Source organism: Apium graveolens, chromosome 6 (assembly GCF_009905375.1).
Source record: "Apium graveolens cultivar Ventura chromosome 6, ASM990537v1, whole genome shotgun sequence".
NCBI lineage: Eukaryota > Viridiplantae > Streptophyta > Magnoliopsida > Apiales > Apiaceae > Apium > Apium graveolens.
Genome location: NC_133652.1, coordinates 180,895,888 through 180,917,935, shown reverse-complemented (window position 1 = coordinate 180,917,935; position 22,048 = coordinate 180,895,888). Strand labels below are relative to the sequence as shown.

General features: G+C 39.6%; 1 non-coding gene across 1 annotated transcript; it reads right to left on the bottom strand.

Moving 5' to 3' along the window:
• Positions 1 to 8,806: 8,806 nt before the first annotated feature.
• On the bottom strand, positions 8,807 to 8,913 carry LOC141669575 (small nucleolar RNA R71). The gene has a single exon (XR_012553848.1). It is a non-coding gene; the product is annotated as a small nucleolar RNA R71 (small nucleolar RNA).
• Between the last annotated feature and the right edge of the window lie 13,135 nt (positions 8,914 to 22,048).

The following is a 22,048-nucleotide window of genomic DNA, read 5'->3' as shown; positions in this document are numbered from 1 at the left end:
CATTGGGATTTGGCTCCTTGGAGCGCTAACCTTTCATATTCAGTGAACCTTGGTGGTTGATTCTTCTTAGAAGAGGAATCAGAGCTTTTTCCAGTTCGAGGATACTTTTCCTTGGCGTCATACTCCTGATCCGTCTTCCGCTTCTTGTTGCCTGCGGGATCATTATACACCACCGTCTTCTTCATACTTTCCTCTACCTTGATATAGTTTCTGGCTCTATCCTGGAACTATAGCATGCTTTCAGAAGGGCATTTTTCCAGGGACATCTTGAAGAACTCATCTTGAGTCCCTTGTTGTAGAGCTATCATAGCTACCTTGTCGTCGAGATCCGGAACCTCCAGGGCCTTCTTCTTGAATCGGTTTAGGTAGTCTCTAAGGGACTCCTTTGCTCCCTGGACTAAACCCGTGAGAGAAGCTGAACTCTTCTCGTGTACTCTGCCACTAATAAATTACTTGATGAAATCCTAGCTCAAATCTTTGAAAGATCCAATTGAATTGGGGGGTAACGGCTATACCATCTTTGAGCCATACTCGACAAGGTTTGAGGAAAGGCCCGACACTTAATAGCGTTGTTCACGGGTTGTAGTAACAGGGCGCTAGAGAATGTCCTAACATGATTAGCCGGGTCACCAGTTCCATCATACGCCTTGATGGTGAGCATCTTAAACTTCCTCGAGATGTGGGCATTCATTATCACTTCATTGAATGGTGGATTTGGATCATCAGGATCTCCTAGGGGTATCAAATCACTTGGGTCAGCCCTTGGGCTCGCAACCCTTTGTCTGTTGGACCATTCAGGTCTATGATAGGAGGAAAATCCCTTTACCTTACCACGGGTGGGGGTCTTGGTGCCTGGTGCATCTTTAGATCACGTTTGAGCCTTTGGATCTCACGTTCATGAGCCCGGATCCCCTCTTGTACATCTTAGGGAATCGTCTCTTGAGTGCTTATGGGCTATTGATAACCACTAGGCATTGGCTCATTGCCAGCACGTCTCTTCTTTGTAGTGACTTCATTATCCGATGAGTCAGAGTCTCTAGCTGAGTAGGGTCCAGAGAATTCTCGGTTCTCAAGGATGGGAGCCAAGCCACAGACGTATTGGGGCATCCTCCCTTGTCCTTCTCTTCGATTAGAGTGTCCACTTCCTCTGACCTCGGGGTATGGAGGCATCTCGTAAGGGGGTTGGTGGTCCCTGGAAATACGATCATTGAGTACTCAAGCCTGACGGGTTGCGGGATTATCGTTGTTTGTAGTTGCTGAAATTGGGGATTCGTCCCTTGAGGAGCCGTTGGATTCATTTCTAGTAGCGGATCTTGGATTGGGGGATTCGTCCCTTGAGGTTGAGCCTCAGATGCCTTTATAAGGGTTCCTTCTTGGGTGGTAGCATAGGTTGAGTGTGGGGGTATCTTCACTATTGATGAGATTTTTTGTGATGGGATGGGATTGTCAGTTCCACTGTTGTTTCTGCTTCGTGTGAGTATCATGGTTGTTGTTGTTTTCCCATAGACGGCGCCAAATATTATGGAATAAAACTAGGGTTCGTTAGTATTTAATGTTAGGATTTGTGAGCTTCGAGCTTTGATGGCCGTTCTCGCGGTGGGGACTGGTTGTCCTCTCAAGATGCCTACGTATATCTATGTTGTAGAGAATCAACCCAAAATCGTAGTTCTAGGTTGAGGGGTAGAGCCCTTTATATAGAGATGAGTCTAGGGTTAGACTTGTGTTGGGAGACTTGGTGGAAAAGTCTTCAACTTAGATGGTAATTAGGACTCCTGCAAGGAAAGGGATTCTAGATCCTTCCTTGTAGGAGTTGGTGTCCATGTTGGACATCATGTCTTTTTTCATTCAGCCGTATTGGTCCTAGTCCATGAACAACTCATTTTCTTGGACCTTGATGACCTCTGTTTGTGGGCCTTGAAGACACGGGCCTTTTTTAGTCTATAACAGGCCTTGACCAACTTGATTTGTATTGGGCTTTGAACAAGAATTCCAAGCATAATTATTGAGACATTTAATGTTTCTTTAGGATATATTTTTTATCCATATCATTTTCCCCCAACTTCCGGGAATACTACTTGAGTTTTCGCGGAAGTTATAATGGTTTATTCGCGACTCGGGGTACTTTAGGCCCTTCATGGGTATTGGCCCTTCACGGGTTTCAGCCCTTCATGGGTATCAGGCCTTCATGAATTTTGTCATTTTAACGTGAAGTGGGAGCGACCTATACGTTTACAACGACTTATATAGTGTGAGTATACACACTTAGAGCCTTTGCCGGGCTAATCGAATAGTTTAGTAAGTACTTCATTTGTGTTTTACAATTTGTGTTTTTGAATCTCTTTTTAATTTAAAATGCATGTCTTTAGATAATTTTATCAATTAATTATCTTCTTAGATTTAGTTTAGTAAGTATTTCATTAATTTATAAGTAATTTTATCTAAGCACCTACTTAACTTATAAGTATTCATTTTTTATCACTTACTCAATTTAAGGTAAAAATTAAGTAGTTTATAAAGATATGTATATATGTTTTTTAACTATGTATGTAGGTTTTAAATTGCCAAATAACACTGTTGATGGGAAAGACTAACTATTAATTAATAAATTTATTTATTCAAATTTTACAAATATATGAAAGACGTTGAGTTACTTTATGTTTATTTTGACCTCAATAATTAGGAAAAGGTGGAAGGTGGATGATAATACCCGCCTTGAGTTCACCATTTTATCCTCCATGTCAAACTATGCCCCAAGTCATTACATGGAAAATTTATCGTATATACAAAGTTGACTAATAAATGTAAAGTAAAATAATGCTTTACCTCCAGACCAATGATACCCTCCTCCACCACTATACCATCTTTCTGGTCAACGATGTTTCCCTCCTTCCAGCAGACTCTTATCTCTTGAACTAAGGTCATTCCATCCTTTTATTACTCACGTACAAGAAGAAGCTTCCAAGGAAGTAGTTAATATCACAGCAAGTCATAAAAAGAGACATGCCATCATGTCATGACTATCACCAAGAAAGGAGCAAACCTATGGACTATGAGGTAACGGGAGGTAACACCAAATATTATAAATACGAATGTAAGTTACACAAATGAAAGGACACTCCAATTCTCACACACTCTCATTCTCACATTTACTCTCACCACGTTAGCATTCATATCACTCTGACATAATAACTCTCAGACATCAAACATTTATTTTTTGATTATTATTTCTTGTTGTTCTCCACCACCAGTTACTTAGTCTCATTCCGGAGGTGCTTGACGGCCAGCACCCCCGTCGGGCATTGTTTTACAGATTCCCTGCCAACAACTACACAACATCTCCGTCAATACATTAATGAAAGAGGGTAATTTCGATAGAGTGGAGAAAGGAGAATTATCATTTGGCGCTAGAAGAAGGGTCTTTTCTTAAAAAGAGCCTCCGTCAGTTGAAGTTTACATTCCGCAAAATTGAGGGTAAATCTCGGTGAATCAAGATCAACTAAAGCCTTAAATTAGTTGACATGTGTCAATCAAGAAGAACACCCATGTGAACAAAAATTTTACACACTAAAAATTTTTTGTAACTCATTTCCTCACTTTTACTACCTCCTCGACGGATGAATGAGGGTAATATTAAAGAAGAAAATTTTACTATCTCAAAAGTCCTTAACTTCGTTCTTCACCCTCGCCAACTCCTTGTTGAGTAAAGGAGAGTAATCTCGAAGCAGAAAATTTTACTATCTCAAGAGTTTCTTTAACTTCTTTCTTCACCTTGGTCGCCTCCTTGACGAGTGATGGAGTTTAATCTCAAAACATATAATTTTACTAGCTCAAAAACTTTCTTACATCCTTTCCTTAGCCTTGACACCTCCTTAGTGGGTAAAAGAGGGTAATCTCAAAGCATATAAATTATTGTCTTAAAAATTTTAACTGCTTTCACCACCCTCGGTGGGAGAGGCAAGATAGTTTAGAGCAAAGAAAAATTTACTATCTCCAAAATTCTCTGACTCCACTTCTCGCTCTTGTCGCCTTATTGGTGGGTGAGGATGGTCCTCTCGTAGGAAAAAAATTAGTATTTCAATTTTTCTATTTCCATTCATCGCCTCATCATATCCTTGGAGGGTGAGGGACAATCATCTCAAAGCAAAAATATTCATTATAACAAAGTTTGAACAATCGGGTCATGGAAATTAACTCAGTTCACAACCTCTTATGAGCCAAGGAAGACCATCACAACTTAAACTCTCCTTAATGGATAAAGAAGGGTAATCTCAAAATATTTAAATTATTGTCTCAAAATTTTTAACTGCTTTCACCACCCTCAGTGGGAGAGGCAAGATAATATAGAGCAAAGAAAAATTTACTATCTCCAAAATTCTCTGACTCCACTTCTCGCTCTTGTCGCCTCATTGGTGGGTGAAGATGGTCCTCTCATAGGAAAAAAATTAGTATTTCAATTTTTCTATTTCCATTCCTCGCCTCGTCGTATCCTTGGAGGGTGAGGGACAGTCATCTTAAAGCAAAAATATTCATTATAACATAATTTGAACAATTGGGTCAGGGAAATTAACTCAATTCACAACCTCTTATGAGCCAAGGAAGACGATCACACCTTAAACTCTATCAGATTTCATTGTTAATTTTTCTTTTGGAAACCAAGTAGAAACTACATCCTTAGGGAATACCATCTTTAAATTAGGATTTTGTTGCCCGTAGTCCAACATGGAAATTATTTAAGGACGACTACTCCACCTCGACAAAAATTGAAGCATGGATAATCTTAATCTATCATAAGGCTTCCAATTGATGCAAGTCATAAGATTTTCAAGGCTCCCAACAATTGGGATTAATATCAAGTACTTATAGCATGCCTCAATTTGGCTAGAAGTTTCTATGTTCAATATCTCTTGATCTTCAATAACTTTTAGGTTTTGGCAAGGAAAACAATATGAGATTGTGCCACGAAAGACATTATTCACGCCAAGTATCAAGCTTTCGTCAATTCTCTTCTTGTTCTACTTGTAAGCCACATTCTTGTTCAAATCGACAGAGTTGTTAACACAATCGCATTTTTTCTCTTCAAGTTGGTGGAATCGAAAAAGATAATATAGACAGTTCTTGTCTATCTTGAAGAATTAAAAGTACTTGTAATTAAATTTATACTTATTACAATTTCAAGAGGGCGTCAAATTTTTTTTACCTCCTTCAAGTACCGTCCTCCAAAATACATAAAAACTACGAGGAGAGCAGCACATTGAAACTTAGAAAAATTTCAAGAAGGCGTTAAAATTTTTATCCTCTTTCAAGTACCCTCTTCCAAAATACATATAAACTATAAGGAGGGCACTAAATTCACACTTAAAACAATTTCAAAAGGGCATCAAAATTTTTTACCCTCCTTCAAAAAATTTACCCTGGTGCAAAATACATATAAACTACAAGGAGGGCACCAATTCACGCTTAGAATAATTTTAAGAGAGGGTTAAAAAAATTTACCCTCCTTCCAAAATATATATAAAATACCATCATTCAAAAAAATTTACCTTCTTGCAATACCCTCATTCAAAGTATCTTTCACCAAAATACACATAAAAATTTCATGTGACACCAAAATTTGTTTACATTCCTTCAACTAATTTACCACCCTTCAAAGTTTGCATAATTTTCAAAGTTTATATATAAGACCGTTATTAGTAGGTATTACCCACTAATAACATCTGAGGGGCACCAAAATTAAACTTAGTCAAATTGCAAGGAGGCAACAAAATTTAGTTATTCTCTCCAAACAAATCTACTTCTATTCAAACATTTACATAAAATTTTAAAATTTTTTTCTAAGGTTGTCATTAGAGGACACTACCCGCTAGGGCACTAAATTGAAATTAGTCAAGTTTTAGGGGATACAAAAAAAATTATCTACTTCCTACAAAAACTTACACCAATTTCATATTTCAATTATAAGGTCGTCACTAGCGGACACTTGGCTATAAGATCGTCACTAGCGGGCACTACCCGCTAACATCGCCTCGGGGCATCAATTTGAACTTGGTCAAATTTAGGGAGACACCAAATTTCATTTCCTTTCCTCCAAACACATCTCACACCCTCCAAATACCTAGACAAGTTTCAACTTTTATTTCTAAAGACATCACTAGTGGGCATAACTCGCTAGTAATGCCCGGGGAAAAACACAACTCAAAATAAAATTCTCACTAGCAAATATAGGAGAAAACCTTGTTTCATTCCTCGGAAAAATATTACAATGCAACGAGGACTAATGAAGCACATACCCCTCAAGTTCTCATTGTGATATAAATTAAAAGCGGTACAACAAGGCAAAGGTTACAACGCAAGGAAAAATATTTAAAGACACGAATATCAAGTCCCATCAAGGTCATACATTTACTCCTCCAACTCACTAAAGTACGTTGCAGGAGTGGGGGGCAATGATAATACCCGCCTTGAGTTCACCATTTTATCCTCCGTGTCAAATTATGCCCCAAGTCATTACATGGCAAATCTATCGTATCTACAAGTTGACTAATAAATGTGAAGTAAGATAATGTTTTACCTCCCAGACCAATGATACCCTCCTCCACCACCATACCATCTTCTGGGTCAAGTATGTTACCCTCCTGATAGCAGACTCTTATCTCGTGAACTAAGACCATTTCATCCTTTTATTACTCACTGATAAGTGGCATTTTATACCACTTAGAACGTCTTAAAATGGCTTAAATTGGTGTCTTGAAATCAAGTATTTTGTGTATTTGATGCATTTTTCTAGTGTTTATACATTTCAGGGTTTTAGTTGCATTTCGGGGGAGGAATCATCAAGAATAAGCCTTGGCATGTGTTCACCATTGCGAGAGGAAAGAAACGGGCAGATTACGGCGAAGAAATGGAGCGAAATCAGAATTTTTCCAGTAGAGGTCTGAGCGCCCGCTCAGCATTGCTGAGCGGCCGCGCAGCAAGAGCGGGCGCTCAGCTATGCTGAGCGGCCGCGCAGGGTCGGGAAAAAACACAGATTATTTTAGGACTTCTACTTCTGTTTGGTTTCCACTTCTATGTAATCTGAGTTTTATGGGACTATTATATAAGTAGATTTGAGACGTTTTCACAAGGGGGGATTGAAGAAGATTGTGTTTTTACGCAAGGAGCGAAGGAGATAAGGAAGAAGACCGATTTAGCACACCGCAACGAAGAGGAAGCATATCTTCTTGTGATTCTTGTTTCATTGTAACGTTGGATGCTAGTTTTCTTGCTTTGAACTTATTTACTCTTGTGACGTACTCTGTTTTAATATAATAAGTTTAGTTATTATTTTCTTGTGTTTGTTTATCATGATTTCATATGAACCCATGATGACGATAAGTGCTATTATGGGCTAATCGTGATCATGGGGTTGCAACGGATTTATTATGGAATTCTTTAGTTAATTGTTTAATACTTTAGTGTGTGATGATTGCATAATATCTAGTATTGGTTGTGCGTATTCGTCTTATGTGCGTCGCGAACATATAAGATAGGGTGTTAATCTCTTGTGAAGCGACGGTGGATCTTGAGATTTAGAACTTGCCATGCTAGCGTAGGTTCATGTACGTTGTGCATGATTAGTGGGTAACTCTAACAGTTTTATTTGCCCTATGTAATCAAAAGGAATAACTTGTGCTTAAATCGTTGTATTGTCAATTTCTGTAGACATATGGGAACTCAACATAATTGATGACTATTCAACTTCTATCTTAATTGTGGATGCTTGGTAGAATGGTATTAGTACAATGAAAGTTGGCTTTTATCAGTTTCGTGTTATTCGATTAATATCATCACTGTCACATGCTAAAGGTCATAACAATGGCTATAGAAGGAAGTAATAATGAAGTTATGATCTCATGAGTGTTTTATTATTGATAAATTGAAGTATTAGTTAAGTGATTAATTAAGTAGTTAATTATAGTTAATATTTAATCAACAATTTTAAGTGTTAGTATCTTAACATTGAGAAGTAATCATACATTGGTGAGTGAGTTTAATTAGACAATAATTTAGTCTGAGTCTCTGAGGGAACGAACTAGAAAGTATTCTATATTACTTGCGAACGCGTATACTTGCGTGAATATTAGTGCGTGTTTTCGCCCTAACAAGTTTTTGGCGCCGTTGCCGGGGACTCGGCGTATTTGTTTAGTTTATGTACTTACCATCATTTGTCATTAGGACTCAGTGATTAGGATGTAGTAGTTACTTATTTTTTCCGGTTGTGTTTCAGGTACTTTAGCAAGCGTTTATGCAAACTCGTTCTTGTGCTCGCAAGAGGACTTTAGATACAGCTGAGGAGACAGACGAAGTTCTTGATATTTCGGAGAAGTTAGATTTTGAGGATTCGGATTCAGGAACTGAGCAGAAAGAACCAGTAAATATGGGAGATCGTATTGTTCAAGCTGATCCAGCTCTTATGGATTTTTCTCGGCCTAAAATTGATGACATTCAGTCAAGCATCCTTCATCCGGCTATTCAAGCTAACACCTTTGAAATCAAGCCGGGCACTATTCAGATGGTGCAGAATTCTGTTTCTTTTGGAGGAGCGGCAACTGAAGACCCCAACATGCACATAAGGAATTTTGTCGAGATCTGCAGCACTTTTAAGTATAATGGCGTGACTGATGAGGCTATCAAGTTGAGGCTTTTCCCATTCTCACTGAGGGACAAGGCTAAAGACTGGTTACATTCTGAACCAGCTGGGTCCATCACTACGTGGCAAGATCTTGCGCAAAAGTTTCTAGTGAAGTTTTATCCGATGGCAAAGACTGCTGCCATGAGGAGTGCTCTTACTCAGTTTGCGCAGCAACCTACAGAATCTATGTGCGAGGCTTGGGAACGCTACAAGGAAATGTTGAGAAAATGTCCACATCATGGAATGCCGGATTGGATGGTGATCACTGGTTTCTATAATGGTTTGGGGGCCCAATCTCGGCCCATGCTCGATGCAGCAGCTGGAGGCGCCTTATGGGCTAAAAGCTATACTGAGGCGTATAATCTTATAGAGACGATGGCTGCAAATGAGCATCAAAACCCAACTCAGAGGATGACGTCAGGCAAGGTAGCAGGTATTCTGGAAGTTGATGCAGCCACCGCTATTGCAGCCCAGCTCCAAGCGCTATCAATGAAGGTTGATTCTCTGGCTACGTATGGAGTTAATCAAATAGCTATGGTTTGTGAGCTTTGTGCAGGTTCTCATGCTACGGATCAGTGTTCTCTTGTCAACGAATCTGTTCAGTATGTGAATAATTATCAGCGACAACAGCAGCCTGTGCCAGCGACCTATCATCCTAACAACAGAAATCATCCAAATTTCAGCTGGGGGAATAATCAGAATGCTATTCAACCACCATATCAGCAAGGAGTGAGTAAACAGTTTAACCCACCTGGATTCCAGCAACCGCAACAGTATGCTACAAGGCAATCATATCCTCAATAGGGAAGTGCAGTTGCCCCTACTAGTGCTGATTTTGAGGAACTTAAGCTGTTGTACAAGAGTCAGGCGGTTTCTATCAAGACCTTGGAAAATCAAATCGGTCAATTAGCCAATGCAGTGCTCAATCGTCAACCTGGCACTCTTCCCAGTGACACGGAAGTACCAGGCAGGAAGGAAGCTAAAGAGCAAGTCAAGGCTATTACCTTAAGGTCTGGAAAAGTAGCTGATTCTGAAAAGGCAAAAGAAGTAGAAGCTGAAATTAGAGATGAAGAATCTAAGCAAAAGGAGAAAGCGGCAGAACCAAGGAAGACTACTGTTGAACACACTCTGCCTGAGGCTAATACAGGGGAGAAACAGCTTTATCCTCCACCACCTTTTCCTAAGAGATTGCAGCAACAAAAGCTGGATAGACAGTTCGGGAAGTTTCTGGAGGTGTTCAAGAAACTTCACATCAATATACCTTTCGCTGAGGCTCTTGAACAAATGCCTAGTTATGCGAAGTTTATGAAGACTATTCTTTCAAGGAAGGTGAAACTGGATGACCTTGAAACCGTTGCTCTCACGGAAGAATGCAGCGCTGTTCTGCAGCAAAAGTTACCACCAAAAATGAAAGATCCAGGAAGCTTCACCATTCCTTGCACCATTGGCAATCTGACTTTTGACAAGTGCCTTTGTGATTTGGGAGCAAGCATTAATCTGATGCCGTTGTCGATCTTTAAAAAACTGGATCTGCCTGATCCAAAACCCACATACATGTCGCTACAATTGGCTGACCGTTCCATTACTTACCCAAGGGGCATAGTTGAGGATGTGCTCGTCAAGGTGGATAAGCTCTTTTTTCCTGCAGATTTTGTTATTCTGGATTTTGAGGAAGATAAGAAGATTCCCATAATCTTGGGAAGGCCTTTCTTGGCTACTGGCCGTACCTTGATAGATGTGCAAAAAAGTGAACTTACTATGCGGGTCCAAGATCAGGATGTGACCTTCAACGTATTCAAGGCAATGAAATTCCCTACAGAAGATGAGGAGTGCTTAAAATTGGATGTGATTGATTCTGCGGTTACTTCGGAACTCGATCACATGCTAATGTCTGATGCATTGGAAAAGGCCTTAGTGGGGGATTTTGACAGCGATGATGAATATAGCAACGAGCAATTACAATATCTGAACGCTTCTCCCTGGAAGTGAAAGCTGGACATACCATTTGAATCTCTTGGTACTTCTAACCTTAAGAACGCTGAAGGGAAGCTTAAACCATCAATAGAGGAAGCACCTACCTTGGAGCTCAAGTCATTACCTGAGCACTTGAGGTATGCTTTTTTAGGTGATTCATCTACGTTACCTGTTATTATTTCATCTGACCTTTCAGGTAGTGAGGAAGACAAGCTCTTAAGGATTTTGAGAGAATTTAAATCGGCTATAGGATGGACCATAGCAGACATCAAGGGGATAAGTCCTTCATATTGCATGCATAAAATTCTGCTAGAGGAAGGTAGTAAGCCAACTGTGGAACAGCAGCGAAGACTGAATCCCATCATGAAGGAGGTGGTGAAGAAAGAAATTCTGAAATGGCTAGATGCAGGCATCATTTATCCTATTTCTGACAGCTCGTGGGTGAGCCCCGTACAATGTGTACCTAAGAAGGGAGGTATCACTGTGGTTGCAAATGAAAAGAATGAGCTCATCCCTACTCGAACAGTTATAGGATGGAGAGTATGCATGGGTTATAGAAAATTGAACAAAGCCACAAGGAAGGATCACTTCCCTCTTCCATTTATTGATCTGATGCTTGACAGATTGGCGGGTCATGAGTATTTTTGTCTTCTGGATGGTTATTCCGGGTATAATCAGATTTGTATTGCACCAGAGGATCAGAAAAAGACTACCTTCACTTGTCCATTTGGCACGTTTGCTTTTCGCAGAGTTTCGTTTGGGTTATGTGGCGCCCCGGCCACCTTTCAGAGATGTATGATGGCTATATTCTCTGACATGATTGGAAATAACATCGAAGTGTTCATGGATGACTTCTCCGTCTTTGGACACTCATATGATGAATGTTTGAATAATCTGCGCGCCGTACTCAAAAGATGCGTGGAAACTAATTTGGTGCTCAATTGGGAGAAATGTCATTTTATGGTGCGTGAAGGCATTATCCTTGGGCATAAGGTCTCTAGCAAGGGTCTGGAGGTGGACAAGGCCAAGGTGGGAGTCATTGAAAATCTTCCCCCACCTAATTCTGTGAAAGGAATCCGTAGTTTTCTTGGTCATGCGGGTTTTTATCGGCGATTCATCAAGGACTTTTCAAAGATATCTAAGCCGTTGTGCAATTTGCTTGAGAAAGATATGCCTTTCAAATTTGATGATGAATGTTTGGCAGCATTCGAGACTCTCAAGAAGAGTTTGATCACTGCACCAGTTATTACAGCACCAGATTGGACAGAACCGTTTGAGATGATGTGTGATGCAAGTGATTATGCGGTAGGTGCAGTTCTGGGACAACGCAAGAAAAATCTCTTCCATGTGGTCTACTATGCGAGTAAGACTTTAAATGGTGCCCAATTGAACTACACCACTACTGAGAAGGAGCTTTTGGCTATAGTCTTTGGTTTTGAGAAATTTCGATCTTATCTGCTTGGTACGAAAGTAACAGTATTCACTGATCATGCAGCTATTCGCTATCTGGTTTCCAAGAAGGATTCGAAGCCGAGACTCATTCGTTGGGTGCTTTTACTTCAGGAATTTGAGTTAGAGATCAAAGATAGAAAAGGTACTGAGAATTAAGTAGCTGACCATCTCTCTAGGTTGGAGAATCCCGATTCTACTTCACAAGATAGGACGTTAATCAATGAATCTTTTCCGGATGAGCAGTTGTTTGCAATTCAGGAGGAAGAACCATGGTTTGCAGATATTGTAAACTATCTCGTCAGCAATATAATGCCTCCTAATTTGACATCCGCTCAAAAGAAGAAGTTTCTGCATGAGGTGATGTGGTATATGTGGGATGAACCATATTTGTTTAGACAGGGAGCTGACCAGATAATCAGGAGATGTATCCCGTTCTGTGAGACGGAGGGGATATTACGAGACTGCCATTCCACGGTTTATGGTGGACACTATGGTGGTGAGAAGACGGCAGCTCGTATTCTGCAAGCAGGTTTTTTCTGGCCTACTTTGTTCAAGGATGCTCATCAGTTTGTTTTAAGGTGTGATCGTTGCCAAAGAGTGGGAAATTTGTCAAGGAAGGATGAGATGCCATTAAATGTGATGCTTGAAGTCGAGGTCTTTGATGTGTGGGGAATCGATTTCATGGGGCCTTTTATCTCGTCTTGCAATAATCAGTACATCTGGCTGGCAGTCGATTATGTCTCAAAATGGGTCGAAATTAAAGCTTTACCGATAAATGATGCAAAGGCAGTGCTAAATTTTCTTCATAAGCAAATTTTCACAAGGTTTGGCACACCTCGGGTAATCATAAGTGATGAAGGATCGCATTTTTGCAACCGTAAGTTCAATTCTATGATGCAGCGTTATAGTGTGAATCATCGAGTAGCTACTGCCTATCATCCGCAAACAAATGGTCAAGCGGAAGTGTCTAACATAGAGATAAAGTGCATTCTAGAGAAGGTTGTTTGTCCGTCAAGGAAGGATTGGTCTTTAAAGCTCGATGAAGCTGTTTGGGCTTACAGAACAGCATACAAAACTCCACTTGGGATGTCACCGTTTCAGTTGGTGTACGGTAAGGGATGTCATCTACCTTCGGAGCTTGAGCATAAGGCCTACTGGGCATTGAAGAAGTTGAACCTGGATTTAGATGCAGCTGGTAAGAAAAGAATGCTTCAGCTTAATGAACTTGATGAATTTCGACTTCAAGCATACGAAAATAACAAAATGTATAAGGAAAAGGTGAAGAGGTGGCACGATAGGAAGCTACATCCAAAGTTATTTGTGCCAGGGCAACAAGTTCTCTTATTCAACTCTCGGCTCCGACTTTTTCCTGGGAAGTTGAAATCAAGGTGGTCTGGACCTTTTATTGTCAAAACTGTGTTTCCACATGGAGCGGTGGAAATTTTTGAGAATGATCCGGACCAAGCATTCAAGGTTAACGGTCAGCGGTTGAAGCACTACTATGGGGACATGGCAAACCGAGAAGTGGTTAGTGCCATTTTGTTGACTACTTGAGAAGGGTACGAAACGTCAAGCTAATGACGAAAAAGAAGCGCTGTGTGGGAGGCAACCCATGAATTGTTGTTACAGGAACCCTTAGAAGTTAATAACCTATCCAAAAACACAAAAAAATCAGAAAACAGGGGCTGGAAAAAAAAATTCCAGTGACACCCTGAGCGCCCGCTCAGCTTTGCTGAGCGACCGTGCAGCAAGCTGAGCGCCCGCTCAGCTTTGCTGAGTGACCGCGCAGCAAGCTGAGTGCCCGCTCAGTTTTGCTGAGCGATCGCTCAGGGGTCGAGTACCAGAAAATTTTTTTACAGTTCAGAAAAAAAAAAAAACAAAACACACAAAAACAGTTTTAGCCCATAAACCCACGATTTGTCCCACTACCCCATCATGTTACCCCTTAATTTCCAAACCTTAATCTAATCCACACCCTATATATACATACACCTATCCTATATATCTCCCACAGAACTTCCTACACTTAAACCCTCTCACAAACATCAAAAATCAGTTCTTACACACTTTTATTCACGAATCAATGGCACCCAAGAGAACACGCACTATTGACAGCAACAGCACAGTTGCTACTGCTGATTCATCAAGGGGTACTGCTGCAAGGCCTCGGTTAACTGACAGAGCCGCGGAGGAGGAGTACACTAGGCTGTTGGGGAAGCCGATTCTGAAGGAGAGGGGGTTTTTACCATCGGGGAGGGATGGTGAGTTGCTGCCCATGATTGCAGAGAAGGGGTGGATAGCTTTTTGTGAGTCACCCGAAGCGGTACCGATGAGCATTGTTCGCGAGTTCTACGCGAACGCAAAGGCCGAAAAGAATGGGTTTTCTGTGGTCCGAGGGCTGACGGTTGATTATCATCCTGCGGCGATTCGCCGTGTGATTGGACAGCGAGAGAGGAAGCCCGAGGAGGAGGACTGGAATGAAAAGACTGCTGAGGATTTTGACTTGGATTTGATTTGTGCGACTCTCTGTCGACCGGGCACAGTTTGGACCTGCAGGACCAGCACTAATGAGTATCGTCACTTTCCGGCGATCGCCATGAACAGGTATGCCCGTGCATGGAATGCATTTATTTGTGCTAATATTTTGCCTTCTTCGCATGCACACGAGGTCACAGTTGAGAGAGCACAGTTGTTATGGGGAATTCTGAATGAGGAATACTATGTGGACCTTGGTGAGTTTATCTACCAAGGAATTCTGAAGTTTTTGAGGGGAGCGAAACATATGAACATCCCTTATGCATCTACGGTTACGAAGCTATACCGAGCAGTGGGAGTGAACTGGCCGGCTCATGAGCAGTTGCAGTTGCCAGTAGCTCCGATTGATTCTGGCACTCTAAATGGGATGCAGGAGTGGACCGGTGGTGAGCCTGAGGAGCATGGGCTGGGTTATCGTCTTCCAGGAGGGCGTCCAGCACGAGGTGCTACTATGGCTAGGCTAGGGCGTGATGAGGCTGGTTCTTCGAGAGCTCAGGAGGGTGCTGGGATGGTTGATGCCCAGTATAGGAGGCTTTCACAGCGGATGGATGCCATGTATGAGACGCAGAGCAGGTTTGCTCAGGAGCTCACCCTTGCGTTACGGACTGCTTTTCGAGGCCTTGGAGCTGATATCCAGTGGCCAGTTTTTGGTGAGGACTCTGCATACCCGCCGCCTGATACTCCACCCACTGAGGGTGATGATGATGATGACTCCGAGTAGGTATACCCTGTGTTCCTTTCTACTACTTTCACTGAGGACAGTGAAGATTTTTAGTTTGGGGGTGGTAGTTAAGGAATATTGTGTGTGTGTCATTTAGTTGCATATTCATGATAGTTTAGTTCATATAGTTGCATAATTTATGCCATATAGTTTTTTATTTTTTTTGTTTGTTATGAATGTCATGTAGCTCATGCATGTACCATGATCCCTTTTGCAATGATTTATCGACTGAATTGTGATATTGATGCGAGTGTAGTGATAGCATTAAAGTGATATGAAGTTGTGTAGGTTGATATGCATGCTAGAAACAATTGTAAGTCCACTAAGTCTTAGAGAATGCGTAAGGGCTAGATTGTTGTTATGATTTGGTTGTTTTCAAGGTCAATCTGCTTATTATGCTTAGAATTCGACTATAGGTTCTTAGTGATAAAGGCATGAAAAAGAAAAAATTTTGGAGAAAAAATATGGAAGTTGTTGCTAGTTGTGGCTAGGCGTCAAATGGCTAGTAGCCGGCTCGCATATGGTGCGAGTAGTCTAGGGTTGAGCAAGATGGAGCGAAACGCACTTGCTCAGAAGTCATAAAAAAAAATTGCATAATTGATCAAGAGTGGGCTCTTTGGTATTCGAGTTATTAAGTTCTTAGGGGACTTTGTGCCTAGTGACCTAAGGCTTTTAGATTCTGGGATCCGCTAACCTAACGCTCATTGTATAAGTCTTTTGTGGACCTCACTCATTGCACGGTCAAATAAGCATTTGAGTTGTAAATAAAAAGCACGATTCCGTAGTAAGCTCCAGAGTTCTTGTAGTGTTGTATATCACTTTGTGCCTAGAATTTTTTTATTCTTTGTATAATCGTAGGATTGCCTTGAGGATAGTCTAGCCATAGTAATTGGTCTAGTTCCGAAGCATATCTGTTAAGCATTTGCACACACCACGTTTCTGGCTGTATGTCCGTTTGCATGAGTTTATTGATCTTTAGTTGTCTAACTGCATTCGTTGAGATGTGACAATTTGGTTGGTTAATTGTAGTAAGGGGGATCGCTGCATTTTCATATAGATTGCATTCATTCATGTTTTTGTTTGTTTTTGAGTCTGTGACGCTTGAGGACAAGCATCGATTTAAGTTTGGGGGTGTGATAAGTGGCATTTTATACCACTTAGAACGTCTTAAAATGGCTTAAATTGGTGTCTTGAAATCAAGTATTTTGTGTATTTGATGCATTTTTCTAGTGTTTATGCATTTCAGGGTTTTAGTTGCATTTCGGGGGAGGAATCATCAAGAATAAGCCTTGGCATGTGTTCACCATTGCGAGAGGAAAGAAACGGGCAGATTACGACGAAGAAATGGAGCGAAATCAGAATTTTTCCAGTAGAGGTCTGAGCGCCCGCTCAGCATTGCTGAGCGGCCGCGCAGCAAGCTGAGCGCCCGCTCAGCTATGCTGAGCGGCCGCGCAGGGTCGGGAAAAAACACAGATTATTTTAGGACTTCTACTTCTGTTTGGTTTCCACTTCTATGTAATCTGAGTTTTATGGGACTATTATATAAGTAGATTTGAGATGTTTTCACAAGGGGGGATTGAAGAAGATTGTGTTTTTACGCAAGGAGCGAAGGAGATAAGGAAGAAGACCGATTTAGCACACCGCAACGAAGAGGAAGCATATCTTCTTGTGATTCTTGTTTCATTGTAACATTGGATGCTAGTTTTCTTGCTTTGAACTTATTTACTCTTGTGACGTACTCTGTTTTAATATAATAAGTTTAGTTATTATTTTCTTGTGTTTGTTTATCATGATTTCATATGAACCCATGATGACGATAAGTGCTATTATGGGCTAATCGTGATCATGGGGTTGCAACGGATTTATTATGGAATTCTTTAGTTAATTGTTTAATACTTTAGTGTGTGATGATTGCATGATATCTAGTATTGGTTGTGCGTATTCGTCTTATGTGCGTCACGAACATATAAGATAGGGTGTTAATCTCTTGTGAAGCGACGGTGGATCTTGAGATTTAGAACTTGCCATGCTAGCGTAGGTTTATGTACGTTGTGCATGATTAGTGGGTAACTCTAACAGTTTTATTTGCCCTATGTAATCAAAAGGAATAACTTGTGCTTAAATCGTTGTGTTGTCAATTTCTGTAGACATATGGGAACTCAACATAATTGATGATTATTCAACTTCTATCTTAATTGTGGATGCTTGGTAGAATGGTATTAGTACAATGAAAGTTGGCTTTTATCAGTTTCGTGTTATTCGATTAATATCATCACTGTCACATGCTAAAGGTCATAACAATGGCTATAGAAGGAAGTAATAATGAAGTTGTGATCTCATGAGTGTTTTATTATTGATAAATTGAAGTATTAGTTAAGTGATTAATTAAGTAGTTAATTATAGTTAATATTTAATCAACAATTTTAAGTGTTAGTATCTTAACATTGAGAAGTAATCATACATTGGTGAGTGAGTTTAATTAGACAATAATTTAGTCTGAGTCTCTGAGGGAACGAACTAGAAAGTATTCTATATTACTTGCGAACGCGTATACTTGCGTGAATATTAGTGCGTGTTTTCGCCCTAACACTCACGAACAAGAAGAAGCTTCCACGAAAGCAGTTAATATCACAGCAAGTCATAAAAAGAGACACGCCATCATGTCATGATTATCACCAAGAAAGGAGCAAACTTATGGAGTATGAGGTAACGGGAGATAACACCAAACATTATAAATACCAATGTAAGTTGCACAAATGCAAGGACACTCGAATTCTCACACTCTGATTCTCACATTTACTCTCACCATGTTAGCATTCATATTAACTCTCATACATCAAGCATTTATTTTCCGATTATTGTTTCTTGTTATTCTCCACCATCAGTTTCTTACTCTCATGCCGGAGGTGCTTGACGGCCACCATCCCCATCGGGCATTATTTTGCAAATTACCCGCCACACCACATGTCCTTCAAAACACCAACGGAAAAAGATAATTTCGATAGATTGGAGAAAGGAGCATTATCAGTGGCCCAAGTACCAAACACATAAATATAACTAAAAAAGGTCAGGAAGATGCTCTGGAACTTTGTTATTGACAAAGTTGTAGCAAGAAGTGCATCACAGAGAAGCTCACATGTACTAGGAGAGCGAAGTGGACTGCCGGAATTCAAGATTGAGCTATCAAAAGGACCAAGAAATTATAGGAGGTGACCGAGTATGTTTTTAATATTGAGGGTTGCATTATGAACTTCGACTCCAAAATGATCTGGAAAGTCTGTGCTCGATAAAAAGGTTGTCGAAAGAAGCTTACCCCGTACAAGTATGTACTCCTCCGTCCAATATATACTTCGACATTAGAGAGTATAATGCTTTGATAAATGTCCCCTGGAATGCACTAGGAGAGGATGCACGTAAACATTTGAATGAGCCTTGACTCGGACTAAAAATATCAGAGTTTATATATGTGAAGGTCGATTAACCTGTAGTGACACTGATTGCGGAAAGACATTTCGTTTTGTAGCAGATTTCAGATTTCAATCAAATAATCGGCAAAAAAAGGCAAAAGGAAGACCAATTGACTAGACTTAATTATCAAATAATTAAACATAACCAACTGATTTTGGTGTTTATCTCCGGTCCTCTATAGTGTATAGTAGACTGATGACCCTCTAGTAATATGATGAGTAAATCGGAACACTCAACCGGAAAACAGAATATCCAAATTGTTAGTGTATACTGAAAATATTTATTTGAAGTATGTACATTTATTTCTGGCCAGTTTATTTGAGAATCATTTGAATGTTTACATGTTGTCTAATATTATATATTGTGAACAATCTAGTATCAAATGGGATACAGAATATTAGATTGTTAAATACGGTTATATAATATAATAAGGTTCACAGTACAGGTGGTGTTGGACAATCCACTGGTATGGCTGTAGTATTATTTAGATTAGTTTATATTGACTAATAAATAATACTAGTATACTTTGTGTATATTGAACATGATCAAATTTAGAATTGTTCCCTTAATACTGATTAAGAAGGAGAACTAAGATTCTATGTTATTATTAATGCTTAGGTTCTTAATCCGGAAATAGTAATTGACACGTGTATATTATTTACATGCTTTGATTTATATATGAAATAATTCTTTTGAATTATATCATTATATTTTGGGTGATGGAATTATATACATGGTGGATATTATTTATTGAAGGAATCCATGTCCTGATAATATTCGGGTTAATGATGTCCCCTTGAAAGCTCAAAAAGATTTAATTATGTGAAACCCTACAGGTGGAATTTATTCTGGCATAATTAAATAAAGGTTGAGTGGATGATCAAGGATAAAAGATATTAATTAAATAAATTATCGGTAATTTATTTATGGACATATGATATTTTAAACATGGGGAATTTAATAAGCAAATAATATTGGAACCGAATTAATTAAATTACGGTATTAGGAAAGGTAGTGCAAATATTAATTCTTTAGTGGATTGAATTAATATTTAATTACATTGGGCTAGGCTCAAGATGTAATTAGAAGGCCCAACCTAATTATCCATGGTCCCTATTGTAGCCTATATATATTCTTATTCTCTTCTTGCTTGGAAATTGTGTGAAAACATATTGTAGCCACCAAGGAGCAAGAAGAGAGGATAACTTGAGAAGACGGAGGCCACACTTCGCTCAAGGGAATTTGGGAATACAATAGAAGAGCGTGGAATCAACCATTAACAAGGTAATCCTCTTTTCGTAATCTTTATCGTAAAACGTAGTAACACCCTAAGTCCGTGGTTCCCAACAATTGGTATCAAGAGCCTGGTAATGGGTTCTACGTTTTATGATATAATGTCCATGTCGTAATTATATATGCGTGTATATAGTGTTTTGCTTGTATTGGTTTTGATGCAGGTTGTTAATCCACTATTATGGCCATGTATATTTTAATTATGTGTTTGGATCCCACGTGGTTTAATCGTGGTTAATTTTTGTTTTGGTTTCCACGTAGTTTAATCGTGGTTGTAATTTACACGAGGGTTGATCGTGTTAGAATAGATTTTACAAAATTAGTTTTGTATTAGATCTATTTTTTTTTTGTAATTGTTCCGGGTATTTTGTAAAAGTTATGTGCAATCAGAAATCAATTCCGGTAGTTTTTTTTTTCCGCTGTGCGATTACATGGGGCTGCTGGGGCTGCTGGGGTGCTGGGGCTGCTGGGGCTGCTGGTGCTGCTGGTGCTGCTGGGGCTGCTGGTGCTGCTGGTGCTGCTGGGGCTGCTGGTGCTGCTGGGGCTGCTGGGGTGCTGGGGCTGCTGGGGCTGCTGGGACTGCTGGGGCTGAGCAGCTGGGGCTACTGGGGCTGCTGGGGCTACTGGGGGCGTCGGGGCGCGCTTGGGGCAGATTTTTTTTAGAGCTGGATTTTTTTTCAAGGGCCATAATAGTGGAAAATTTATTTTAATTTTTTCCATTAAATTTTAATTATTGCTTTAATTTATTGATTATGTGTGTCGTTAATTATGTGTGTAATTCTTTTAAAATTGCATGTTTAACTTAATTAGGACGACATGGACATAAATTTTATTTATTACTTTAATTAAATGTTATATGTTGCTAAAATTATGTGTGTATTTTGAATGCATGTTTAGACATAATTATAACAACATAGGGCCCCATTTAATTTTAAAATTCCTCAATTTTAATAAAAAATTCTAAGTTGGAGAGGGAATTAATATGAAATTAAATCCCATGGTCTCCATTATTGGTTGTAGGTAATTTAACATAAAGATGAATATAAATTATATATACATCACCCATCGTGGCATGTAATTTATGGTATCTAGAATGTTATAGAAATTACTAGAACAAACTTCTTAAATTAATAAATTTTAAAAGGAATAAATACTGATTTTCTTTATTTCTGATTTGGGGCGATTTTGTCAAAAACGGGTTCATCGAACTTGTAAGGCTGTGGGTTTTAAGCGAGACCGATGTGACTCCTCCACTACCTGGAAATCAAACCATTGATGAATATTGAATTGAAGTATTCTATTCAAGGCAAAATTACGAATATTGGAAGGTATACACGCCACCCATCGTGGCGTACCAAGTTCCATAGATTTCGAATAATTTAAGATTTGATGATGGTATACACTTAGCTATGAAAAATAATATAGTCCACCCCAATGTGGCATATTGTTTAGTATTAGGACCGAAGTAACATTTAAACAAAATTAGGTGGTATACATGTCACACATCGTGGCGTACCAGAAGCTTATGGTGTTTATATGTTAGTGCATTAAATTTTAATAATTGTTAGAGGAATCAATAGATCTTAATAATTAATGCACCCTTATTTATGTGATGTTTTTATGCATGATTCTCAGGATAAAATGGGCTTTAATCCACTATTCACCATACTTAAGGATAACAAACTTACCGGACCTAACTATATTGAATGGAAACGAAATTTGGACATTGTGATGACTGCTGAGGAGTACAAGTTTTGCATTTATGAACCCAAGCCTGAACAGCCTGCTGCTGATGCTCCTGAAGATGAGAAAGAGTATTATAAACGGTGGATTAAGGCTGATGAGATGTCGCGATGTTACATTCTGGCAGCAATGTCGGGTGTTTTGCAACATCAGCATCAGTCTATGGCCACTGCTTCGGATATGCTCTTTAATCT